Source organism: Pongo abelii, chromosome 2, assembly GCF_028885655.2.
Source record: "Pongo abelii isolate AG06213 chromosome 2, NHGRI_mPonAbe1-v2.0_pri, whole genome shotgun sequence".
Lineage (NCBI taxonomy): Eukaryota > Metazoa > Chordata > Mammalia > Primates > Hominidae > Pongo > Pongo abelii.
In genome coordinates, this window is record NC_085928.1 from 81,559,655 (window position 1) to 81,580,212 (window position 20,558).

A 20,558-nucleotide genomic window follows, 5' to 3' on the forward strand; every position below is an offset into this window, starting at 1 on the left:
AGCGAGACCCCCATCTCTACAAAAAATTTAAAAATTAGCCAGACGTGGTGGTGCATGCCTGTAGTCCCAGCTACTCAGGAAGCTGAGGCAGGAGGATCACTTGAACCTGGGAGGTTGAGGCTGCAGAGAGCTATGATTACACCACTGCACTCTGGCCTGGGTGACAGAGTAAGACCCTGTCTCAAAAAAATAATAATAATAAATAAAAAAAAGAAATTCCAGCAAAGTGCTTGAGGCAGGGCCTCATACACATGAGCACTTGAAAATGCTAACTATGACTGCTATCATTCCTCTCCTAGAATTTGCCAGCAGGATAACGAAAGAGCAAAGGGAAGGAAGCACTCAGACCATGTACACTGGGGGGCAGTGGGCCCTGGGCAATGCTCTGTTTTTCTCAATGAGTAGAATTATCTTAATCATACTTAATCCTGTTCTCATGAGGGTGTTTAAAATTGGAAGGGTAATCTATTAGATTTCCTCTGAAAAAAGTTGCCCTAGTGAACCCGTGGGGCTCGCGAGGGAATTAAGAGGCCTCTTCTCCGATTGCACGTCATGCCCCTGGAAGATGTTAGTGCACATGGATCAGGCTGTTTGCACAGCCTCCTTCTTGTTTTCCCTTTCTCCTTTTGCTTCACAGGCTTTTCTTCGCCCAGTGGTGGGGCAGCCAGGCCTGTGCCGAGGGATACACTTGGGCTGCTGATCTCCTGGCCGCTGGTGGAGCCCGAGGGAAATTTGCTCAGTCAGCAGGCTGGTACCTTACCATTCCCAGCTGTGTCTGTGTTCCACAGCCCTTGGCCCCCGAAACGACTCCAGGCTCCCCTTGGCTTCCTTTTATACTGATTGCAAGTCTTAGAGACTGGAGGTGTTACATCAGGCTGCTGAGCTGTTTGTTGTCGACGAGAGGCTGGAGCCTGTGATATGGAGAGTCCAGGACTGAGGTGGAGGCAACAGCAGAATAATGTAAAGAACAACTGTGAGATTTGGGGTCATTCATTCATTAATTCAGGGTGGGTGCAAATACCCCTGAGCACCCACCAAGTACCAGGCACTAGGCCAGGCACCAAGCTAGAAAATTTGGGTTTGATGCCTGATTCCTCAACTTAAAAGCTATATCCAATGTCCATCCAGCAGAATGGCTAAAACAAAAAGGTAGACAATCCCAAGTTCCTTTTTTTTTCTTTTTTTTTTTTTGAGATAGGGGTCTTGCTCTGTTGCTGAGGCTGGAGTGCAGTGGGGTGCTCTCGACTCACTGCAACCTCTGCTTCCCAGGTTCAAGTGATTCTCCTGCCTCAGCCTCCCAAGTAGCTGGGATTACAGGCACATGCTATCATGCCTGGCCGATTTTTGTGTTGTTAGTAGAGACATGGTTTCACCATGTTGGCCAGACTGGTCTTGAACTCCTGACCTCGTGATCCTCCCATCTTGGCCTCCCAACGTGCTGGGATTACAGGCCTGAGCCACCGCGCCCAGCCTCAATCCCAAATTCTAATGAGGCAAATAAGCAATTGGGATTCTCAGATGCTGCTGATGGGAGTGTAAATTGCACTACCACGTTTGGAAAGCAGAATCTCCTAAAGCTGAACATATGTTTCCCTTCCAAATGCACGAGAAGAAATGCCTGAGAAGGTTCATAGCTGTGTCTTTTGTAGGAGCCACCAAGTGGGAACACCCCACAGGCCCGGCAGCTCCAGAACGGGCATCCACACCACAGAACTCATGCTGCAACAAGAATGAATAAGACAAGTGCTACGCGCAACAACACGGGTGACTCTCACAAACACCATGTTGCAGGAAGGACATTACGGATAAGAGAGTAAACACGGTATGATTCCATGGATGTGGATTTTAAAACAGGCAAAGTGAGTGGACAGTGTAAGTCAGGGCGGTAGTCACCCTTGGGAATTAAGGGATGGGAGGGCGCAGGACAGGGGCTGGAAGGGACGTCCTGTTTCTTGGTTGGGGGCTGGAAGGGACGTCTTGTTTCTTGGTTGAGATACTGGTTACACGATGTGTTCACTTGGTGAAATCCATCCAGCTGTTTCCTGACAATGTGTATATTTTTCTGAGGTGCACCTTAATAAAACATTGGAAAAATGTTATCCGTCTGTGGCCATACCACCCAGAACGCACTCAATCTCATCTTATCTCCAAAGCTAAGCATGGTTGGCCTGGTTAGTACTTGGGTGGGAGAAAACTGTTATCCTACCTTGACCAAATGGCTTTCCCTCTTTAAGCTTGGTTTCCTCTTCTACAAAATATGGATAATGTTGCCTTGGTCATAGGGCTAAGGTTATATAGAGGTTTAATTAATATGAACACTGTCATGAACTACCTAAAACAGGTTAGGTGCTTCATAAATAATGACTATTGGCCAAGAACGGTGGCTCGTGCCTGTAATCCCAGCACTTTGGCAGGCCGAGGCAGACAAATCACTTGAGGCCAAGAGTTCAAGACCTGCCTGGGCAACATGGTAAGACTCTGTCTTTACAAAAATAAAAATAAATGACTCTTATTATGATTTTTATTACTAATAATATCTTTTTCATAGATTTACATGTCTCTGAATGCCTAAGGTGTTTTTTTAAAAAAACTGGGGAAAATGCCATTATTATTCAAGTGAGAAAGAAAACAACACCCCTAAAAAAGGCTACTCTGTGGGTTGAAATTATTTTGCTGGAAATAGCTCCCTCTTTTGAAAATGCTCATTTTTTCTGCTCCCCAAATCCCTTTTCCTAAATGAGCTCTGTGGCAGAAATTTTGGGGAGAGAATGTCACACCGCTTGGAAGAAATGTCCCCCGTCCTTTCTCCACACATTTAGAGAACGTGACTGAGGATGGATTTTTCAATTCCTCGGGAGCTGAAAACATGTTGCAATAGAGTTTATACCTCTCAGCCCAGATTTTCCTCCACTTTTCACGGAGCTGTGTGTCATGAAAAGGTTTAGTGGTTCACCCATGCCCTTCCACAGCCTGAATGCGATTTCCAGCCCCTGGAGAAATTCCCCATGCTTCACGGCTGGAAGCAAAGCTTTTGCACTCTGGATATTACATTACATCAACTTAGAAAGTGTAATCCTGGAATTAGCCATTGGCCGTTGAAAAACAGACACAGCTGGTCACAGCTGGGGGAGGAGAAAGGCCTCAGAAGGAAGCCTGGGCTCCAGATCAAGGAGAGGCCCAAAGGATCAGCAGAGAGGGACCTCAGTCCTCCCTGTAAAGGGCTGGCTGATGCTGGCTGGTCCCAGGCATTTCCCTCGCCCTCTGCGGGACAGGCCTGTCTGCCCACGGGCACAGGGTCTGCGGGTCCAGGATAGAGATGCCTAAGTGTCCTGCTGATGCACTTGGGCAGACTTGACTTCAATGTCCAGGCAAGTCTGATGTGATGTATCACAGAAATGGTGGCTGCCTCTCTGCCACGTCACCGGCTCACTCTTCCTTAAAAGGATGTGATTCAGACCGGGCACAGTGGCTCACACCTGGAATCCCAACACTTTGGGAGGCCAAGGCGGGTGGATCACCTGAGGTCAGGAGTTGGAGACCAGCCTGACCAACACGGTGAAACCATGTCTCTACTAAAAATACAAAAGTTAGCCGGGCATGGTGGCACACGCCTGTAATCCCAGCTACTCAGGAGGCTGAGGCAGGAGAATCGCTTGAACCTGGGAGGCGGAGGTTGCAGTGAGCTGACATCGCACCAGTGCACTCCAGCCTGGGCGACAGAGCGAGAAGCTGTCTCAAAAAAAAAAAAAAGATGCGATTCAAGTCAGCCTTACCTAAATGACCTCAAGCAATTGCTGTACTGAACTCCCTCCATCCCCCAGCCTCCTGTGTTTTCCCTCATCAAAGAGAGGGAACAATTAGCACAGATTCCCCCTCCCTGGGCTTATGGGGCGGTGAGAAACCAGAATTTTGCGGAGGTCATAGCATTCCTGGAGGAGAATTTGATAGCGTGAATTAAAAGTCTTTAAGAAGTATAACCCTTCTTATCTTAGGAATTGATCCTAAGGAATTTTGACTAACGTGCAAATGTATTTATTTATATTTTAGTTCATTAAATATTTGGTAAGTGCTTGGTAAGTAACTGAGACTTAACAGGTGCTGGGCACCATGTAAGATGTCACATGCATTATCTCACAGGCTGCTCAGGGTGACCCCATGAGATGCCGTGTCACCATCTCCATTTTACAGACAGAGAAACTGAAGGCTTCCAAGGTTAATTCACTGCTCACAGCCCAGAGCTAATTGCAGGCAGAGCTGGGTTTGCACCTGGTGCCTCCGAATCAACAGCATAAACTTCAGATTATTTCTAACCTGTTTCGTTGCATAGGCTCTGTGCAAAGGGTGGGCTTAGGCAGGCACAGCCCCGATCCCTCAGAGCTTTCTGCATTCCAAAGGAGACCAACACTGAACAAAATCTACATGTGTTGTTACTGAAGGAAACATGCAGGGCGCCACAGGAACATGCGACTCGGATGTTCCTGAAATTGTCAATTACCAGTCTGTAAGAAAGGAAATAACTGGCCAGGTGCAGTGGCTCACGTCTGTAATCCCAGCGCTTTGGGAGGCCGAGGCGGATAACGAGGTCAGGAGATCAAGACCAGCCTGGCTAACAGGTGAAAACCGGTATCTACTAAAAATAAAAAAAATTAGCCAGGCATGGTGGCGGGAGCTTGTAGTCCCAGCTACTCAGGAGGCTGAGGCAGGACAATGGCGTGAACCGGGGAGGCGGAGCTTGCAGTGAGCTGAGACTGTGCCACTACATTCCAGCCCGGGTGACAGAGCAAGACTCTGTCTCAAAAAAAAAAAAAAAAGGAAATAACCAAAATGTCTGACAATTAGGGTTCGGCTAAATAAATTACATAAGTCCACACTTTGGAATAGTGAGCAGCATTAAAATAAACATCACAGAGCTGTGTTTATTGACATGGAAAGATGTTCCTGTCACATTAAAGGGAAAAGGGTGATTACAATAAAAAAATTCTGTGTGTGTGTGTTTGTGTGTGTGTGTAGGCATAGAAACGACACATTACAAGTTTTCTCTGGGTTTGGGGATTATTTATAGATAGTTTTTTCTTTCCATCTCTCTGACCTTACTGATTTAGGGGGGTAATTAGCATGTATTCCATGTCTAATTGGAATAACCAGCTATTTCCATTTGAGGGGAAAATAGCTGCTGCCTTTTGAGGCACACAGATGGCTGGGACAGAAGAGCCTAGCTCCTTGTTCTTATGAAAGGTAAAGGAGTCACATAGATGATGAAGGCTGGTCCGTGTTCTGTAGAGCCGAGGTCCTCTAGTGCAGCCCATAGATCTGCATTCGAATCACCCAGGGCTGCTGGTTAAAATGTAGCTTCCTGGGTTCCACCCTGATGTCACTAACAACTCACATTTACTGAGCATTTATTATTATTACTGAGCATTTATTATTATTTTTTAGATGGAGTCTCTTTCTGTTGCCCAGGCTGGAGTGCAGTGGTGTGATCTCGGCTCACTGCAAGCTCCGCCTCCTGGGTTCACTACAGGTGCCCACTACCACGCCTGGCTAATTTTTTGTATTTTTAGTAGAGATGGGGTTTCACCATGTTAGTCAGGATGGTCTCGATCTCTGACCTCATGATCCACCCGCCTCGGCCTCCCAAAGTGCTGGGATTACAGGTGTGAACCACCGCACCTGGCCTACTGAGCACTTTTTATGGGTTGGCCGTTGTTCTAAGTGCTTGACACTTACTAACTCATGTAATCCTCATGAATCCTAAGGTATGTACATAATTATACCCATTTCACTGATGAGAAAGCTGAGGCACAGACTGTTTAACCAGCATGCCCCAGTGAGAGAGCTGGTGGGTAGTAGAGGGGACTCCAGTCCTGGTTCTCAGCTGCAAGTCTGAATTCAAATCACTACCCAGAGAGGGCGGGGTCTCAGGAATCTGGAGTTCTAACCAGCTCCTCAGGTGGTCCACGTGCACACTGAAGTGAAGTAGCACCACTTTAAAGAATCTTTTCCTCTCAGAACCACTTTCAATGCTTTGGTAAGAAGCAGTAGCTGGGCGTGGTGGCTGACGCTTGTAATCCCAGCACTTTGGGAGGCCGAGGCGGGCAGATCACTTGAGGCCATGAGTTCGAGACCAGTCTGGCAAACATGGCAAAACCCCATATCTACAAAAAAATACAAAAATTAGCTGGAAGTGGTGTCGCATGCCTGTAGTCCAAGCTACTTGGGAGGCTGAGGCAAGAGAATCGCTTGAACTCGGGAGGCAGAGGTTGCAGTGAGCAGAGATTGTGCCACTGCACTCCAGCCTAGGTGACACAGTGAGACTCCGTATCAAAAAAAAAAAAAAAAAGTAGTGGATCTATTTACTCAACATCTGCTATGAAAAAACTGTCTTCTTGAAGTCATTAGAACAAAAATATATCTGAGATTCTTAGCTGTGGGTAAGTCATCATGGGTAAAAAGTGGACGGGGACCAGGCACAGTGGCGCATGCCTGTAATCCCAGCACTTTGGGAGGCCAAGGTGAAAGGATTGCTTGAGTTCAGGAGTTCGAGATCAGCCTAGGCAACATAGTGAAACCTCATCTCTACAACAGAGAAAAAATAATAGCTGGGCATGGTGGCATGCACTTGTAATCCCAGCTACTCCAGAGGCTGAGGTGTAAGGATTGCTTGAGCCCAGGAGGTCAAGGCTTCGGTGAGCTGTGATTGCAGCACTGCACTCCAGCCTTGGCAACAGAGTGAGACTCTGTCTCAAGAAAAAAAAAAAAAAAAGTTGAATGGGCTGTGGCAACTCACTAGCCTAATTATTCCTCCTCTTCTTCCCTTCTTTGGAAAATTTCTTTCAGACAAACTTATTCAGAATCCAACTTCTAAAATGTTAAAAAGTGATGCTGCTCTATCTGAAATTGGGAGGTGGGGGTAGATGTGCGTGCAGGGTTCCATAGGCCCCTGAAGGTCTCCTTTCTGTCTGCAAAGGCTGAAGGGCTTTGGAAACAGTTTGAAAGCTGGGGACAGTTGACGAGAGGAGGCCATGACTGCCCAAGGTCACCCAGCTAGCTGGTTTCAGTCTCAGGACCAGATCCCGCTGCCCATCTCCAACTGAAGACTAACACAGGTTGCTTTACAAGGTTGACCTGCTGTGTAAAGATACCCACTGGCGGCCAGGCGCAGTGGCTCATGCCTGTAATCCCAGCACTTTGGGAGGCCAAGGTGGGCAGATCACTAGGTTAAGAGATCGAGACCATCCTGGCCAACATGGTGAAACCCCGTCTCTACTAAAAAATACAAAAATTAGCTGGGCGTGGCGATGCGTGCCTGTAGTCCCAGCTACTTGGGAGGCTGAGGCAAGAGAATCACTTGAACCTGGGAGGTGGAGGTTGCAGTGAGCCGAGATCACACCACTGCACTCCAGTCTGGCGAAAGAGTGTGACTCCTTCTCCAAAAAAAAAGAAAAAAAAAAGATACCCACTGGCCCAAAGGGTAGCTTGGCAGAGTTACTATGTTGAAATATTGCCTTGCAGGTGCCCCACCCTGGGTGGCACAATTCCATGGGCCCTGTTTCCATCATGTGCCATGGAGTTGGCTTTAGGGGGTTTCTACTCATATACATTACAGGTAGATAGATGGTGGCTTCTAAAGTGACGAAGGTCCAAGAACCCACTGAAGTTCCTTGATTTTGGAATTAAGGTGAAGTCGGGCCCTTGAAGGAGCAGATTAGTCAGCCTCCAGAATGAAAGTGACAGCCTGTGAGCACAAGTCTTCCAACCTGAGGTGGCAAACCACAACAGTGACCCTTCCAATTAGCACATGTGTCCTGGGCCTAGCTCTGGAAGCTGTCATGGTGAACATGAGATGGGAGTATGGGTGGCATGGACCCCAAAGAAAGAGAACTGGGAGATTTGGTCTCTGTGCTCGGGGCTGGAGAATGGGGCCTGAGGACCCTAGTCGAATGGAAGTGTGAGACTGCGGATCATGACTGGATGCTGGAGTGTGCTTCCTGGCCTATTCACAACATCACCTTTGATGTACCCAAGCCCTCTGAGGCAGGTACGACTCAGTGTGTATTTTTTCCATTTTGCAGATTAGGAGGTTGAAGCTCAGAGACTTGTTGGAGATCACAGAGGCACTGGGACATTTGGACCTAGAGCTTTTCTCCCTTCCGAGTCAGTGCATGATGCCAGAGAACATCCCTGGGTGAGGTTCGAAGAGACTTTTCTATATGGGGAGTGTGAGGTCCATATTTCCTGCAGGGCTTCCCCACTTACAGTGTCTCTCAGCCTCACTGATGACCTGCACCTGGCTGGGAGTTCTTTTGGTCCCTTCCCTACCTCAAGACCTGATCTGACTGCTCCAATTTACACAGGGAGGGAAGGAATTAAGAAGAAAAGAAAACACTCCTAAACATGAAAGAAATCACAGTCTTTCTCCTGAACTAAAGGCTTTTACAGGAGTGCAGGGGGAAAAAAATCTGATCATTCTTGGCAGCTTTTGAACAAATTAGAGTGTTGGAAGAATGGATGAAAGACTGAGGGGTATGTTGGAGTGTGGAACAGTTGCACAGTCCTAATGAAACAGAGCAGGCTTCCCCAGTGAGTGCCTGTCCCCTGCCACGTCTGTGAAGTCAGGGGTAACATTGGAGTCTAATGCTGGGAAACAGCCATTGCCCTTTCAAGCTCAGCTTGAACCACATTTCCCCAGGGACTCTTCTCGATTCCTACACTAGGCTGTCCCGTTTATTTATGTGGTCTTCGTGTCCCCTGCACTTGACCTTTGTAACCCAGATTGTTCTTGTAATTCTTTGTCCAGTACCCGTCTCCCTGTTTTGACTGTGAACTCCATAAGGGCACAGGCTTTGTCTACCTTGTTTGCCACTTGTACTCCTTAGGAATCTTTTAGGTACAATAAACAGAAGATCCAAACCAAAGTGAACTAGCAAAAAGGAACTTTTTTCTGCCCAAGGGTAGAGTTAGCTTCAGCCTAGGTTGGATTTAGGGGTTCTAAATTAGCCAGTCAGATTTGATCTCTTTCCCTCTCTTGGATCCACTTCATTTTTCTCTTTGTGTTGGCTTTATTCTCAGGGTTCCCATGGTGCTGTTATGGCTGTCCTGTTTCTTTCCCCAGATGCTTTCAGGAAAGAGTAAGCTCCTCTTCCTGGTGAGTACAGCAAAATTCCCAAGACTAACTCTGATTGGCTTGGCTTGAGTAATATGTCCATCCTGAACCAATCACCGTAGCCCAGACAGCATGGTGCCCTGATTGACCAGTGTAGCACACATGGATCATTGTTCACCCAAAAGCTATCCCCTCTTCTTCCTTGATAACAAGAACCCATCAGGTACTTTTTGTTTGTTTTTTTTTTTGCCCACCTCTTGATACCCATTAGGTATCAAGAGTTGGGCAAGATCCTCACAGAAGGTGACCTCTTCCCAATCCAGGAAACTATTCATGGTAATCTCATTCCCTTTTGGTGGGAATTGGTTTAAAAGGGTGCATTGTAGGCTGTACACAGTGGCTCATGCCTGCAATCCCAGCACTGTGGGAGTGCTAGGTGGGCTGATCACTTGAGGTCAGGAGTTCAAGACCAGCCTGGCCAACATGGTGAAACCCTGTCTCTACTAAAAATACAAAAACTAGCCAGGCATGGTGGCACACGCCTGTAATCCCAGCTACTCAGGAAGCTGAAGCAGTAGAATCATTTGCACCCGGAAGGCGAAGGTTGCAGTGAACCGAGATTGTGCCATTGCACTCCAGCCTGGGCAACAGAGTGAGACTCCATCTGAAAAAAAAAGGGTGCATTACCCCACTTCTGACAAAGAGGACACAATGCAAAGTGTACTGGAGAAATGTTCCTCTCTGGCAAGTCAGATCTGTAGGGGTGGGGCTAGCTGCCTGCCCAACCCTTCTTGCCTTTGGATATTGTTGTAAGAGGATGGAAGTCTGGAGCGGCTGCAGCCATCTTGCAACCATGAAGCAAGATAATGCTAATATATAGAGGTTGGCAGAGTGGGAAAAGATCTGCCCCTGGCTATTTTGTTGTTTTACTTGTACTTTTATGTACCTGTGGCTTAAAAAAAAGAAGAAAAATACTGTACACAGGCTCCTGGGACCCCTTTGCCTGCACGTGCAGCGTCAGAAATGCCTGGGATTTACATTTCTACCAGGGCAGGCTTTACCCATAACTGTCTGATGCAGAAGTCTGAAAGCCTAGCACCTTTGCTTTGAATTGGGACAACCTCTGAGGCGTATTTTACACTCCAGAGCTTGCTGAAGGATCAGGCTGAGGCCTGGACTTTGCTTGAAATCAACCTTTGAATGGAGTCTTCCCTTCCCTGTCCTGCTCCCCCCACCCCCACCCCCTGCCAGACACCCCTGGGAGCACTTCCTTAATCAATCGCTTGCACACAAATCGTTAGCTTCTTCTGGGGGACCTGTCGTATCACCAGGGCTTACACCTCACAGCTGCTCTGTAAATATTTGTTGCCTGAGTGAATGAATACATGAATGGATGAACAAGCTGGGGAAATCACAGGCAGGTGGAATCTGAACAGGTTATTATACTAATTACAGGCTGTCTACTTTTCTTCCCTTTGCCTCTGTGAAACAGGTTGGCCCTTTGGGGAATTTCCCCAAAGCTTTTGAAGCAGACAAGGTGTCTTCTCGCTAGACTCATATGCTCCCTAATTGGGCAGGCCATTAGAAAATGAGGTCATCTCCCCAGGGAAGGAGGAGGGGCCTTATCACTCAGGACAAGGGCCCTAGGGTGGGGACAAAACTGCCTGAACATCTGCAATGTCTATTGTTACTTGAGCAGCTGGAGGGAATGACCATTCTGGAATAAATCAACTAAACCTTTGACCTGAACTCCAGTTTAATTCACTCTTCCCCTCCATTAGCTAGTGTAAGGGATGGTGGGGGGGCAGAAGGGGAGGGATAACATATTTTATTTTTATGGCATTTTTATTCCAAATGACCTGTTGGGTCAAACCCACTCTCCTTTCATGAATTATGCATTAGAGGAGCCCTTTTGCTTTCCTAATGGCTTTAGTTGAGTTCACCTCCCAGAAAGATAAAACAAAAAATCAAGAATTTCAATTAAAAAGTTCACCTCTTGCCATATCAATTGACATGGTTTTAATTGGGTCATTCCATAAAGAGTCTCTGTTGATACAATTTTCAAGCTTCCTAGGGTCTTAGAAATCATCCAACTCCATCCCTGTATTTCAGGAGGGAGGATAAAGAACCTGGAGATGAGAAATGACATGCCCAAGTTCACACAGCTACTGAGTGTCAACAGCTATTAAGAGAAAGGAATGGGAATGTATTCCACTCACTTTATTTCCAGTCCAGTATTCTTTTGTGCAAGGAAACCTAGAGAGGTAATATAGTTGTCATGGCTGCAGAACAAATTGTTCCAAAACCTAGTGGCATAAAACAATTACTCGTGGATTTGGTGGATTGGGAATTCGATAGGGCAAATGCTTCTCCATGCTTCTTGGTGTCTGCGGACTGAGCTGAAAGGGACAAAGGCTTGGGGCTGGGTTCAGCTGAAGACCTGTTCATTCACATGAATGCTGTCTGTTAACTGAGGCTTTAGCTGGAGTCGTTGGCTAGAACCTCTATACTATATGTGGCCTCTCCATGTGGTCTGGGCTTCCTCACAACATGTGACTGGATTCCAAACGGGAGAGTCCTGAGAAAAAGAGAGAAAGAGAGAGAGAGAAATAAAGATTGGTGGAAACTTTTATTGACTTAAAGTCACTCAGTGTCACTTCCACAACATTCTGTTGGTCATAGCAGTCCAACCGGTTTCAAGGACAGGGAACGCAGACCCTGTATCTCAATGGAATAGTGTTAGTCACATTGAAAGAGAGCATATTGAAGCCATCTTTGGAAAATACAATCTGCCAGAAGAGAGTTAGGGCTAGTACCCATTAAGTTTGGCTGAACTGTTAATTTAGTATCTGTCTTTCCTATTGGATTATAATTTCCTAAAAGGCAAGGCGTGTGTCTGTCTTGTTTGCTGGCAAACCTGTGTCCAGCACAGGTGCCGCTGACTCAGAGTAAGAAATTAATACATTTTTGTTTGGAAAGTAAGTATCAAAAAGAAAGTCTTCATTGGCTAAAAATATACTCAAAGATTTCCCTCTCCTCTTCTCAGTAAACTTTCCTATTCATCAAGAACTTGACAGCCGGGTGCAGTGGCTCATGCATCTAATCCCAGCACTTTGGGAGGCTGAGGAGGATGGATCATTTGAGGTCAGGAGTTTGAGACCCACCTGGCCAACATGGTGAAACCCTGTCTCTACTAAAAATACAAAAATTACCCAGGTGTGGTGGTGGGCGCCTGTAGTACCAGTTACTAAGGAGGCTGAGGCAGGAGAATTGCTTGAACCCAGGAGGCAGAGGTTACAGTGAGCCAAGATCATGCCACTGCACTCCAGCCTGGGTGACAGAACGAGGCTCCATCTCAAAAAAAAAAAAAAGAAAAGAAAAGAAAAGAAAAGAAAACTTGAACACCACTACCATCTTCCTTAGAGAGCTGATTGATTGGGAGAGATACTTAGCTTAGTCTTAGTCAGAGACATTGTCCTGGGGGGTGTTATACATAAGAGGAGCCCTGGAGGACGAGGAGGGGAAGCCAAATGAAGAGGCAGGAGGAAGAACAGCCCAAACAGAGGGAATAGCCTGTGCAAAGGTGAGAGTCAAGCCGTTCAGCATGGTGGGCACAGAGTTTGGGAGATTTGAGAGATGAGTAGCAAAAAGTCAGTAGGCTGGAGGGGCAGGCAGGACCTGGGTTATAAGGAGGACTTAAATGTCACCTGGAGGAGTTTGACTCATCCCTCAGAGTGGTGGGAAGCCACTAAGGAAGTGGCACGATCACATCTGTGTTGGAAGGGTCTGACTGCAGGGTGGGTGGTAGGATGTGGGGTGAGGAGGTGGACATCGTGGGAATTGGGAGGCCGGTTGGGACATTGCTGGCAGAGATCCTGATGCCAGAGCTGCATTAGAGGGCCGTGGGGCTGGCAGGAAGTGGGGGGATATTTCCAAGGAGGATTTAGTGACTAAATGGATGTAGGGCTGAGGCGGGGGCTGGGCCTGTCTGTCCTCAGTCTCTGGTTCAGGTAAGCAGGTGGATGGTGGTCCTAGGCATCCAGCAGGGAACTCTGGAGGAGACGCAAGCTTTGAAACGGGGCTGAGGAGGAGTTCAGTGCTTTGGACACATTTAGTTCCAGATGCCAGGGAGACATCCAAGAGTGAAGGTTCTAGTAGGCATTTGGATTCAGGAGACCAAAACTCACAGAGTAGTCCTGGCTATAAATTTGGACTGGGACCCAATACAGAGATGGAAACTGAAGGCACAGGAGTAAATGTACTCACAGTGGGAGGATGGGAAGAATGGGAGCAGAGCCATGGGCAAGGCATGTTTCCAGAAGGTTCTCCTGAGAGACCCAGGAAGGAAAGGCGCACAGGAAGGAATAAGACCCAGGAAGGAATAGGATCCACAAGAGAGGAGTCATTGGCAATTTTCATAAGGACAGTTCCGCTTGCGAGATATGGGAAGAAGGCAGATGGCAGAGTTGAAGAATAAGAAGGAGGTGAGAGAGTGATGAATGAATGAACAGCATTCCAGCAAAGTCTTCACATGCCTCCTTCTAGGCCTGCTAATTCTGGAGAATCAGAATGGATTTGCCAAGAAAACTCCCAAAGACCAGCCAGGAGAGGAATCTTTTCCACCAAGCTCTCTCTGTTTCAGAAAATAACCAATGTGTGTGTTGACCTCAGCATCCCTCCCTAGCAACCAGCATCTGTGTTTAAATTCGTGGGGGAGGGGTGCTATTATCTTGTGGCTATCCACACAGCTTCTGTGGTTACATCTGTTGTTTTTGTCTGTACAATAGCCATTTGTCATCATTTGGCTATTAACACCTCGATCTGGTTGGGACTCACTCCTTATCCCTGGCTCTGGGGATGGCACGTGTCCCAACTGTGGCCAATAAGACTCAGGCCCGAGATTTTTTTTGGAAACTATTGGGAAAGAGAAGCACCCCTTAGGCAGGGATGGCTGCCACCACCCCTGTCAGGACTGGAGACATCCTGCCAGCACAGACGGAAACAGATCCAAGAAACAAAGGGAGAAAAACAGTCTTGATAGCACTTCATGAGCTCCTGGATCCAGCCATGCCTGATGCCATTTAATCCTTGGGCTTTTCAATTACATGAGTCAGTAAATTATCCATGTATGCCTGTCAGAAAGGGTTGTGTGAGTTCTAGCACTGAATGAATGGTCCCAGCAGGAACAAACTGCCTAGGCATGGGGGCATAGGAGTGGAGTTGGTGGAGGAGGTTTACTTGATTTCCCCTCAGACATTTCACCAGGCATCTCACCCCTCAAGTTGCTACCTTAGCAATTCTCCCTCCTTTTTGCAGTCATCCTTTCTATTGTTTTTGCTTGTATTCCTATCTTTTTATAAACTCCTCCTTGCTTAAAAAGCAGCATCTGAGATGCTGGCTTGAGGCCGTCTGCCATTCCCAAGAGAATACACATGCTTGCTATTCTTTACAGTAAAACCAAGGTCCACATTGCATTTCCCCTGGGCTCCCAGAACCTGAGTTGAGAGGTGGGGATTTTGCAGGGACTCCATCAGTGTGCAGCATCTGTACCTGCCTCCAGCGACTGCTGACACGAGCAGCCACATCCCCACACTTCCGCCCCACCACCTTATGTGTGCCACAACCCCTCCAACAATGCAAACTCTTGTTCATTTGCTCAGAACATGAATGAATCATGCCAGGGAAACTCCTGGCCACTGGACCACATTTTGCTGTGTTAGCAATAAACATCCCTTCATATTGTCATCATAGCCACAGGGGAAGACAGAGGTCTCCTGGCAGAGGAAGGGTGTGACACATTCCCCACTCTTTCTACTCCCTCCCCATGTCAGCCCTAATCTTTGTTTCCCTCTTTTTGCTTCAGAGCAAGCCTCCTTCTAAGGCCTTTAATTCCATGGATCATATTTTCTGTCTAGCTTCCATTTAATGGCCTGTCATGGGCCCATACCATGCCAGCTCCTGGGCATAGTGGGGTTTGTGTGTTTCAGTGTGGGCTTACAGAATGATCCTGCATTATTTACTTTCCGTCCTCATTGAGAATTATCAGGCTTAGGCGGGTTCCTCCCACCCTTCTTGAACTCTTCTTCCTATCCTCCATCCACCCTCTTCCCTCTCTCTATTTTATTCTTCCTGTCTGTCTTTCCTTCTCTCTTTCCTTCCTTTATTTTTTCCTTTTCTGTTGCTTCCTGTCTGCCCCCATGCCCCGGACTTTGGTCCTGTGGTTCCAGTAAAAGGAAAACATAGGGAATAATACGAAAAGCAGCCAGGCTAAGCCAATAACTCCTCTAATGCTTGTAATGGTTTTATTTTCTTCATGTTCATCCTAGTTTAAGAGTTCAATCAACATCTTTGAAATGCTTGTGGTTTACTACATGGAGTCTTTAATTGAGGCACAGAAAACTCCTCTCTCCCTCCCTCCATCTTCCTTCCCTCTCTCTCTTCCTTTCATTTGTTTAATAAATGTTTTTTGAGGGTTTATTCTGGGGCAGACCCTGGGCTAACTGCTAGGAATGGTGACTAGAAACATGGGTATGATCCTTGCTCTGATGATCTTACATCTATTGGGAGACACATGTTTTCACCAGATAATTCCACGTAAATGTATTCTCATAACCTCAACAAATGCTTTGAGTTTCCACGATGGTCTACAGAGACACTGACCCCGACTATGGAGGTGTGGAGGGTTCCTCGAGGAGCTGATTTGAAGGATGAGTTTGCTTTTCTTTTTTTGAGGGGTGAGGGGAGATGAAGTCTCGCTCTGTCGCCCAGGTTGGAGTGCAGTGGCGTGTTCTCGTCTCACTGCAACCTTCGCCTCTTGGGTTCAAGCGATTCTCCCACCTCAGTCTCCCAAGTAGCCGAGACTACAGGCACCTTCCACCGTGCCTGGCTGATTTGTGTATTTTTAGAAGAAATGGGGTTTGACCATATTGGCCAGGCTGGTCTCGAACTCTTGACCTCAAGTGATCTGCCTGCCTCAGCCTCCCAATGTGTTAGGATTACAGGCGTGAGCCACTGCCCCTGGCTTGAAGGGTGAGTTTTCTAGGTGAAGATCAGAAGAAAGAGCATTCCAAGCAGAAGGAACAGAATATGCAAAGGTCCTGGGGTGAGAGGAAGCAAAGCACCTTCATGGAATGTAAGAACAGTGTTACTGGGACACAGAATGGAGAAGAAGAGGCCAGGGGGCGAATGGGGGCCGGATGTTCAGGACTTTTTCCCTAGGTAAGAGTTTGGGTCTTCACTCCAAAAGCAAAGGAATGCCATGGCAGAGTTTCACCTGCCGGTGGAGGTGAGTGGGGATAATCGGTGCTGCATTCCTAAGCTCCAGCCTGGCTCTTGCTGCATTCTGGGTTGGGACGGGAGGCTCCTTGGGTGACCTGGGTGTGCTGGGTCAGATGTGGCATTGGTGCCAGGGTCTGGATTGAGGGTGCCGGTTTATTGTTCTGGCTTTTGGAAAGGGAGATAATCCTGCCTAAAAACTTCCTGCGTGGGTTAGAGCATCCTATGAGATTAGCAGGTGGAAGAAGCATCACTGAATACTGATGAGACCTTTGAACTGGAGACAGACATATTCGACTTTGTTAGGAGATCTTGGGCAGGTTTGCAGTTTCTCTCATCTCAGTTACCTTTTCTATAAAATGGGGATATTAACACTAATGAATCTGTGTTATTTCTCTCTGCTGGTCATCCCTTTTTCAATTAGGATATGACCATCCCATGTGTGTCTGGTGGGACTGGCAACCCCTGTTCCCCCAATCCCTATTGGGTGAAGGGAGTGAGCACGTGATCTAGGCCCAGAAAATCATTGTGCCCCATGTCCCTGTCCACAGTAACTGATTTAAGGGAGTGGCCCAATCAGAGTCCCTCCATGAGATATGATATGGGGCTGTTGGAAGACAGCATATCTTGCTCTTATATTATGAGTTGTAAGAGCACAGACTTGAGCTACTGGTATCCAATTTTCCTGGAAAAAAAAAAAAGAAAGAAATGGGGAGATTGATGGGGATGGGGGAGGTGAAGGAGAGAAAGAGAGAGAGAGAATCCTGTTTGAGAAACTTTGTTTGAGACCCTGGATTTAGTAGTTCCTGAAGCCAAGAATACTCCCTTGAATCTCTCAGTTAAGGAACCCATAAATGCCCATTTTGGCATAAGCCAGTTTGAGTTGGGGTTTGTCACCCACAACAGATGTGCTCTGCCTGATGCATCAAGTCATTGGGTTAATGGCAGTAAAGCACTGAAAGTCAGTATGAAATCTAGGCATGCAGAGTGCTCAGTAGTCACTATTGTTACTGTATTGGTGATAATTCATAGCTATAGAATGCATTGCTAAAGTATGGGCTGCTTCTGATCCCTGGGGTGTGGCCTCATGTTGCCCCACAAAAGGCTGTTAGCCACCACCATGACACTTTCCTGTTTGAAAGCCTTAGACAATGACTTGAGTTCTCCTTCTCTGCCTCCTTATCTCCCTCCAAAATTTGTGACTCCAGGCCAGGCTCAGTGGCTTACACCTATAATCCTAACACTTTGGGAGGCCATGGCAGGCAGATCACTTGAGGTCAGGAATTCGAGACTACCCTGGCCAACATGGCAAAACCCTGTCTCTACTAAAAATACAATAATTATCTGGGTGTGGTTGGGGGAGCCTGTAATCTCAGCTATTTGGGAGGCTGAGGCAGGAGAATTGCTTGAACTGGGGAGGCAGAGGTTGCAGTGAGCTGAGATAGTGCCACTGTATTCCAGCCTGGGTGACAGAGCGAGACTCTGTCTCAAAAAAAAAAAAAAAAAATTGTGACTCCAGTGTCCCCTGAGACTCTCTTGAAGTGACAGTGTTAGCCACTAGAGAGTGACCTGAAAGACATGACTATGTTTAGATCTAATTCCAGAAGACCAGTCCCCTCCCAATCCAGTGGATTTCCCACTAACTTTTTTTTTTTTTAACAAAATGTAACAGCTATCTATTGCTGTATAATAAATTAGCCCAAAACTTGGTGAATTAGAACAGCAGAGATCTATTATTTCAAACCTTCTATTGGTCAGGAATTCAGAAAAGCTTAGTTGAGTAGTTCGGGCTCAAGGTCTCTCATGAGGCTTAAGTCGTGACATTGGCCAGGGCTGAGGTCATCTGAAGGCTCAATAGGGGCTGGAAGATTCACTTCCAAAATAGAGCACTCATGGCTGTTGGAAGAAGACTTCAAGTACTTGACATGGGAACTTCTCCATAGGACTGCTGAGTGTCCTTACAATATGTTAGCTAGCTTCCCACTCACCCCCCTACCTGCCCAGTGAGTGACCTAAGAGAGAGGAAGATAGAAACTGCCATGTTTTTTATGACCTAATCTGAGGAGTCACACTCTGTTATTTTTGCAATATCCTACTGATTGCACAGATGGGCCCCATTCAGTGTGGGAGGAGGTTGCACAAGGGCATGATCCCAGGAGGCCCAGGAATCACTGGGGGCCATCTTGGAGGACGGCCACCACACTTATGAGAGGCAGTGGTTATCATTAAGTATCATTAAAGTTAGCAGTTTCTTCTTAGTCTGGTGGGACTTCTCTTCCCTGAGGAGTCCTTTGGATGCTCAGGATAACATAGCATCACTGAGGCACCAAAAAAAAAAAAAAAACACCCTTCCTACAACTTGTGCTTGAAAGAGATTTTAGCAGAGCTTGCAAATAACTCCTTAAATAAACTAGTGAAATGATGAAACTAATTTGCTGGTCTGTAATTTCCTGGCACATCTGGAGATTTACTAATAAATAGTAGCTGCAGCTTGGAAACCTGCCAGAATTACAGCCCTCTCCTGAGGGTTCCTTTTTTGTCAATAAGGGATGTGTAAAAGCATCTTGGAGGGTTGGAAAGGCTGGTATATTGAGGAGAAAGAGCACTGGATTCCTGGGTTTGAGAGATGTCTTTGTCTCTTAACCACTGTCGTATTTCAAGTGAAACACATTCTTCTCTGTGCCTAAGTTTCTCCCTCTGGGAAAAGTGATGATAACCATGGACTTTCCTGACTTGCAGGGCTATGATGAGGTTCGAATGAGATGATGTAGCATTTCTAAAAGAGTGGTCCATGGGATGATAGCACCGTGGACTGTTAACCCCAAAAAGGGTCCTGTGCTGAAGCGAACGTGGAGAATTGTGTTAAATGAAGTCCAACCTTTACTTGCCTTCCCTGGCCACAAGTGGGTCCAGCTTCTTAGATGAGGGCACAGTGCATCTGCACAGGGCCCAGTGCTCAGAAGGGCCTGCATTTGGAGTTTAATGCTTTGCAGTTGCTGTCTTGAAAATATTTTATTAATTTATTTACTTATTTATTTTTGGAGGAAGGGTCTTGCTCTGTTGCCCAGGCTGGAGTGCAGTGGCTTGATCTTGGCACACTGCAGCTTCCATCTCCTGGGCTCAGGCAATCCCCCTGCCTCAGCCTCCCAAGCATCTGGGACCACAGACATGCACTACCATGCCCGGCTAATATTTTGTATTTTTGGTAGAAATAGGGTTTCGCCATGTTGCTTGGGCTGGCCTCAAACTCCTGGGTTCAAGCCATCCACCCGCCTCAGCTGGGATTACACGCATAAGCCACCATGCCCAGCTGAAATTTTTAATTTTTTTTTTCTTTTTCTTTCGGGCAGTTGCAATGTTAGACAAGATATTCTTATTTATTTATTTAGAGATGGCGTCTTTGCTCTGTCGCCCAGGCTAGAGTGGTGCAATCTCGGCTCACTGCAACCTCTGCCTCCCGGGCTCAAGCAATTCTTCCACCCCAGCCACCCAAGTAGCTGGGACTACAGGTGCCTGGCACCACGCCCAGCTAATTTTTGTATTTTTAGTAGAGACGGGGTTTCACATGTTGGCCACGCTGGTCTCAAACTCCTGACCTCAAGTGATCTGCCTGCTTTGCCCTCCCAAAGTGTTGGGATTACAGGTGTGAGCCACAGAGCCCAGCCTAGACAAGATATTCTTAGTAATTTTATCCTTGAAGTTGTGTTTTGTAAGTGAAGTCTGGTGGGACAATGAAGTGTGTGTCAGTGGCTTGGGGTCTCGACTCACATGTAACCCCCAGCCCCACTGCTCCCTAGGGTGGGTTCTCAGCGGCCTGCTCCCCTTCACCGGCCTCCACTGGCTGCCTGTGCCCTGAGACCGTACCACCCAGGGCCCCAAACCATAGTGCTCAAGGCCCATTGGCCTGAGAGGAGGCCCCATTTGTTGTCATCCTCTGCCCCCCTCAGGGGCCTGTGTGTAGGTAAGGAGAGGGCTGGGATCCAGTGCATGATGCACAGTGTCTCAGTTCAGGGCAAGGTGGCAGCTATCCCAGTGTGGAGCTGACAGCACCCCTGCACATTTAGCAGGCAACTCAGTGGGGACCTCTCACCTACCTCTGACCCAGGTACTGAGGAAGTTGCAACCCCTTGGGGATTGTCTGTATGCTGTGATTTGAGGTGCCCGTGAGAAGAGGAAAACG

At 47.2% G+C, this 20,558-nt stretch overlaps 1 long non-coding RNA gene across 1 annotated transcript in view; it reads left to right on the plus strand.

The window, feature by feature from the left end:
- Positions 1 to 666: 666 nt before the first annotated feature.
- LOC134761002 (uncharacterized) overlaps positions 667 to 20,558 on the plus strand; it is a 98,464-nt gene continuing 78,572 nt past the window's right edge. Inside the window, exons 1-4 of the long non-coding RNA XR_010139182.1 lie at positions 667 to 973; positions 1,650 to 1,822; positions 8,073 to 8,185; positions 9,070 to 9,145. This is a non-coding gene — a long non-coding RNA (uncharacterized LOC134761002). The remainder of the gene's footprint in view (positions 974 to 1,649; positions 1,823 to 8,072; positions 8,186 to 9,069; positions 9,146 to 20,558) is intronic.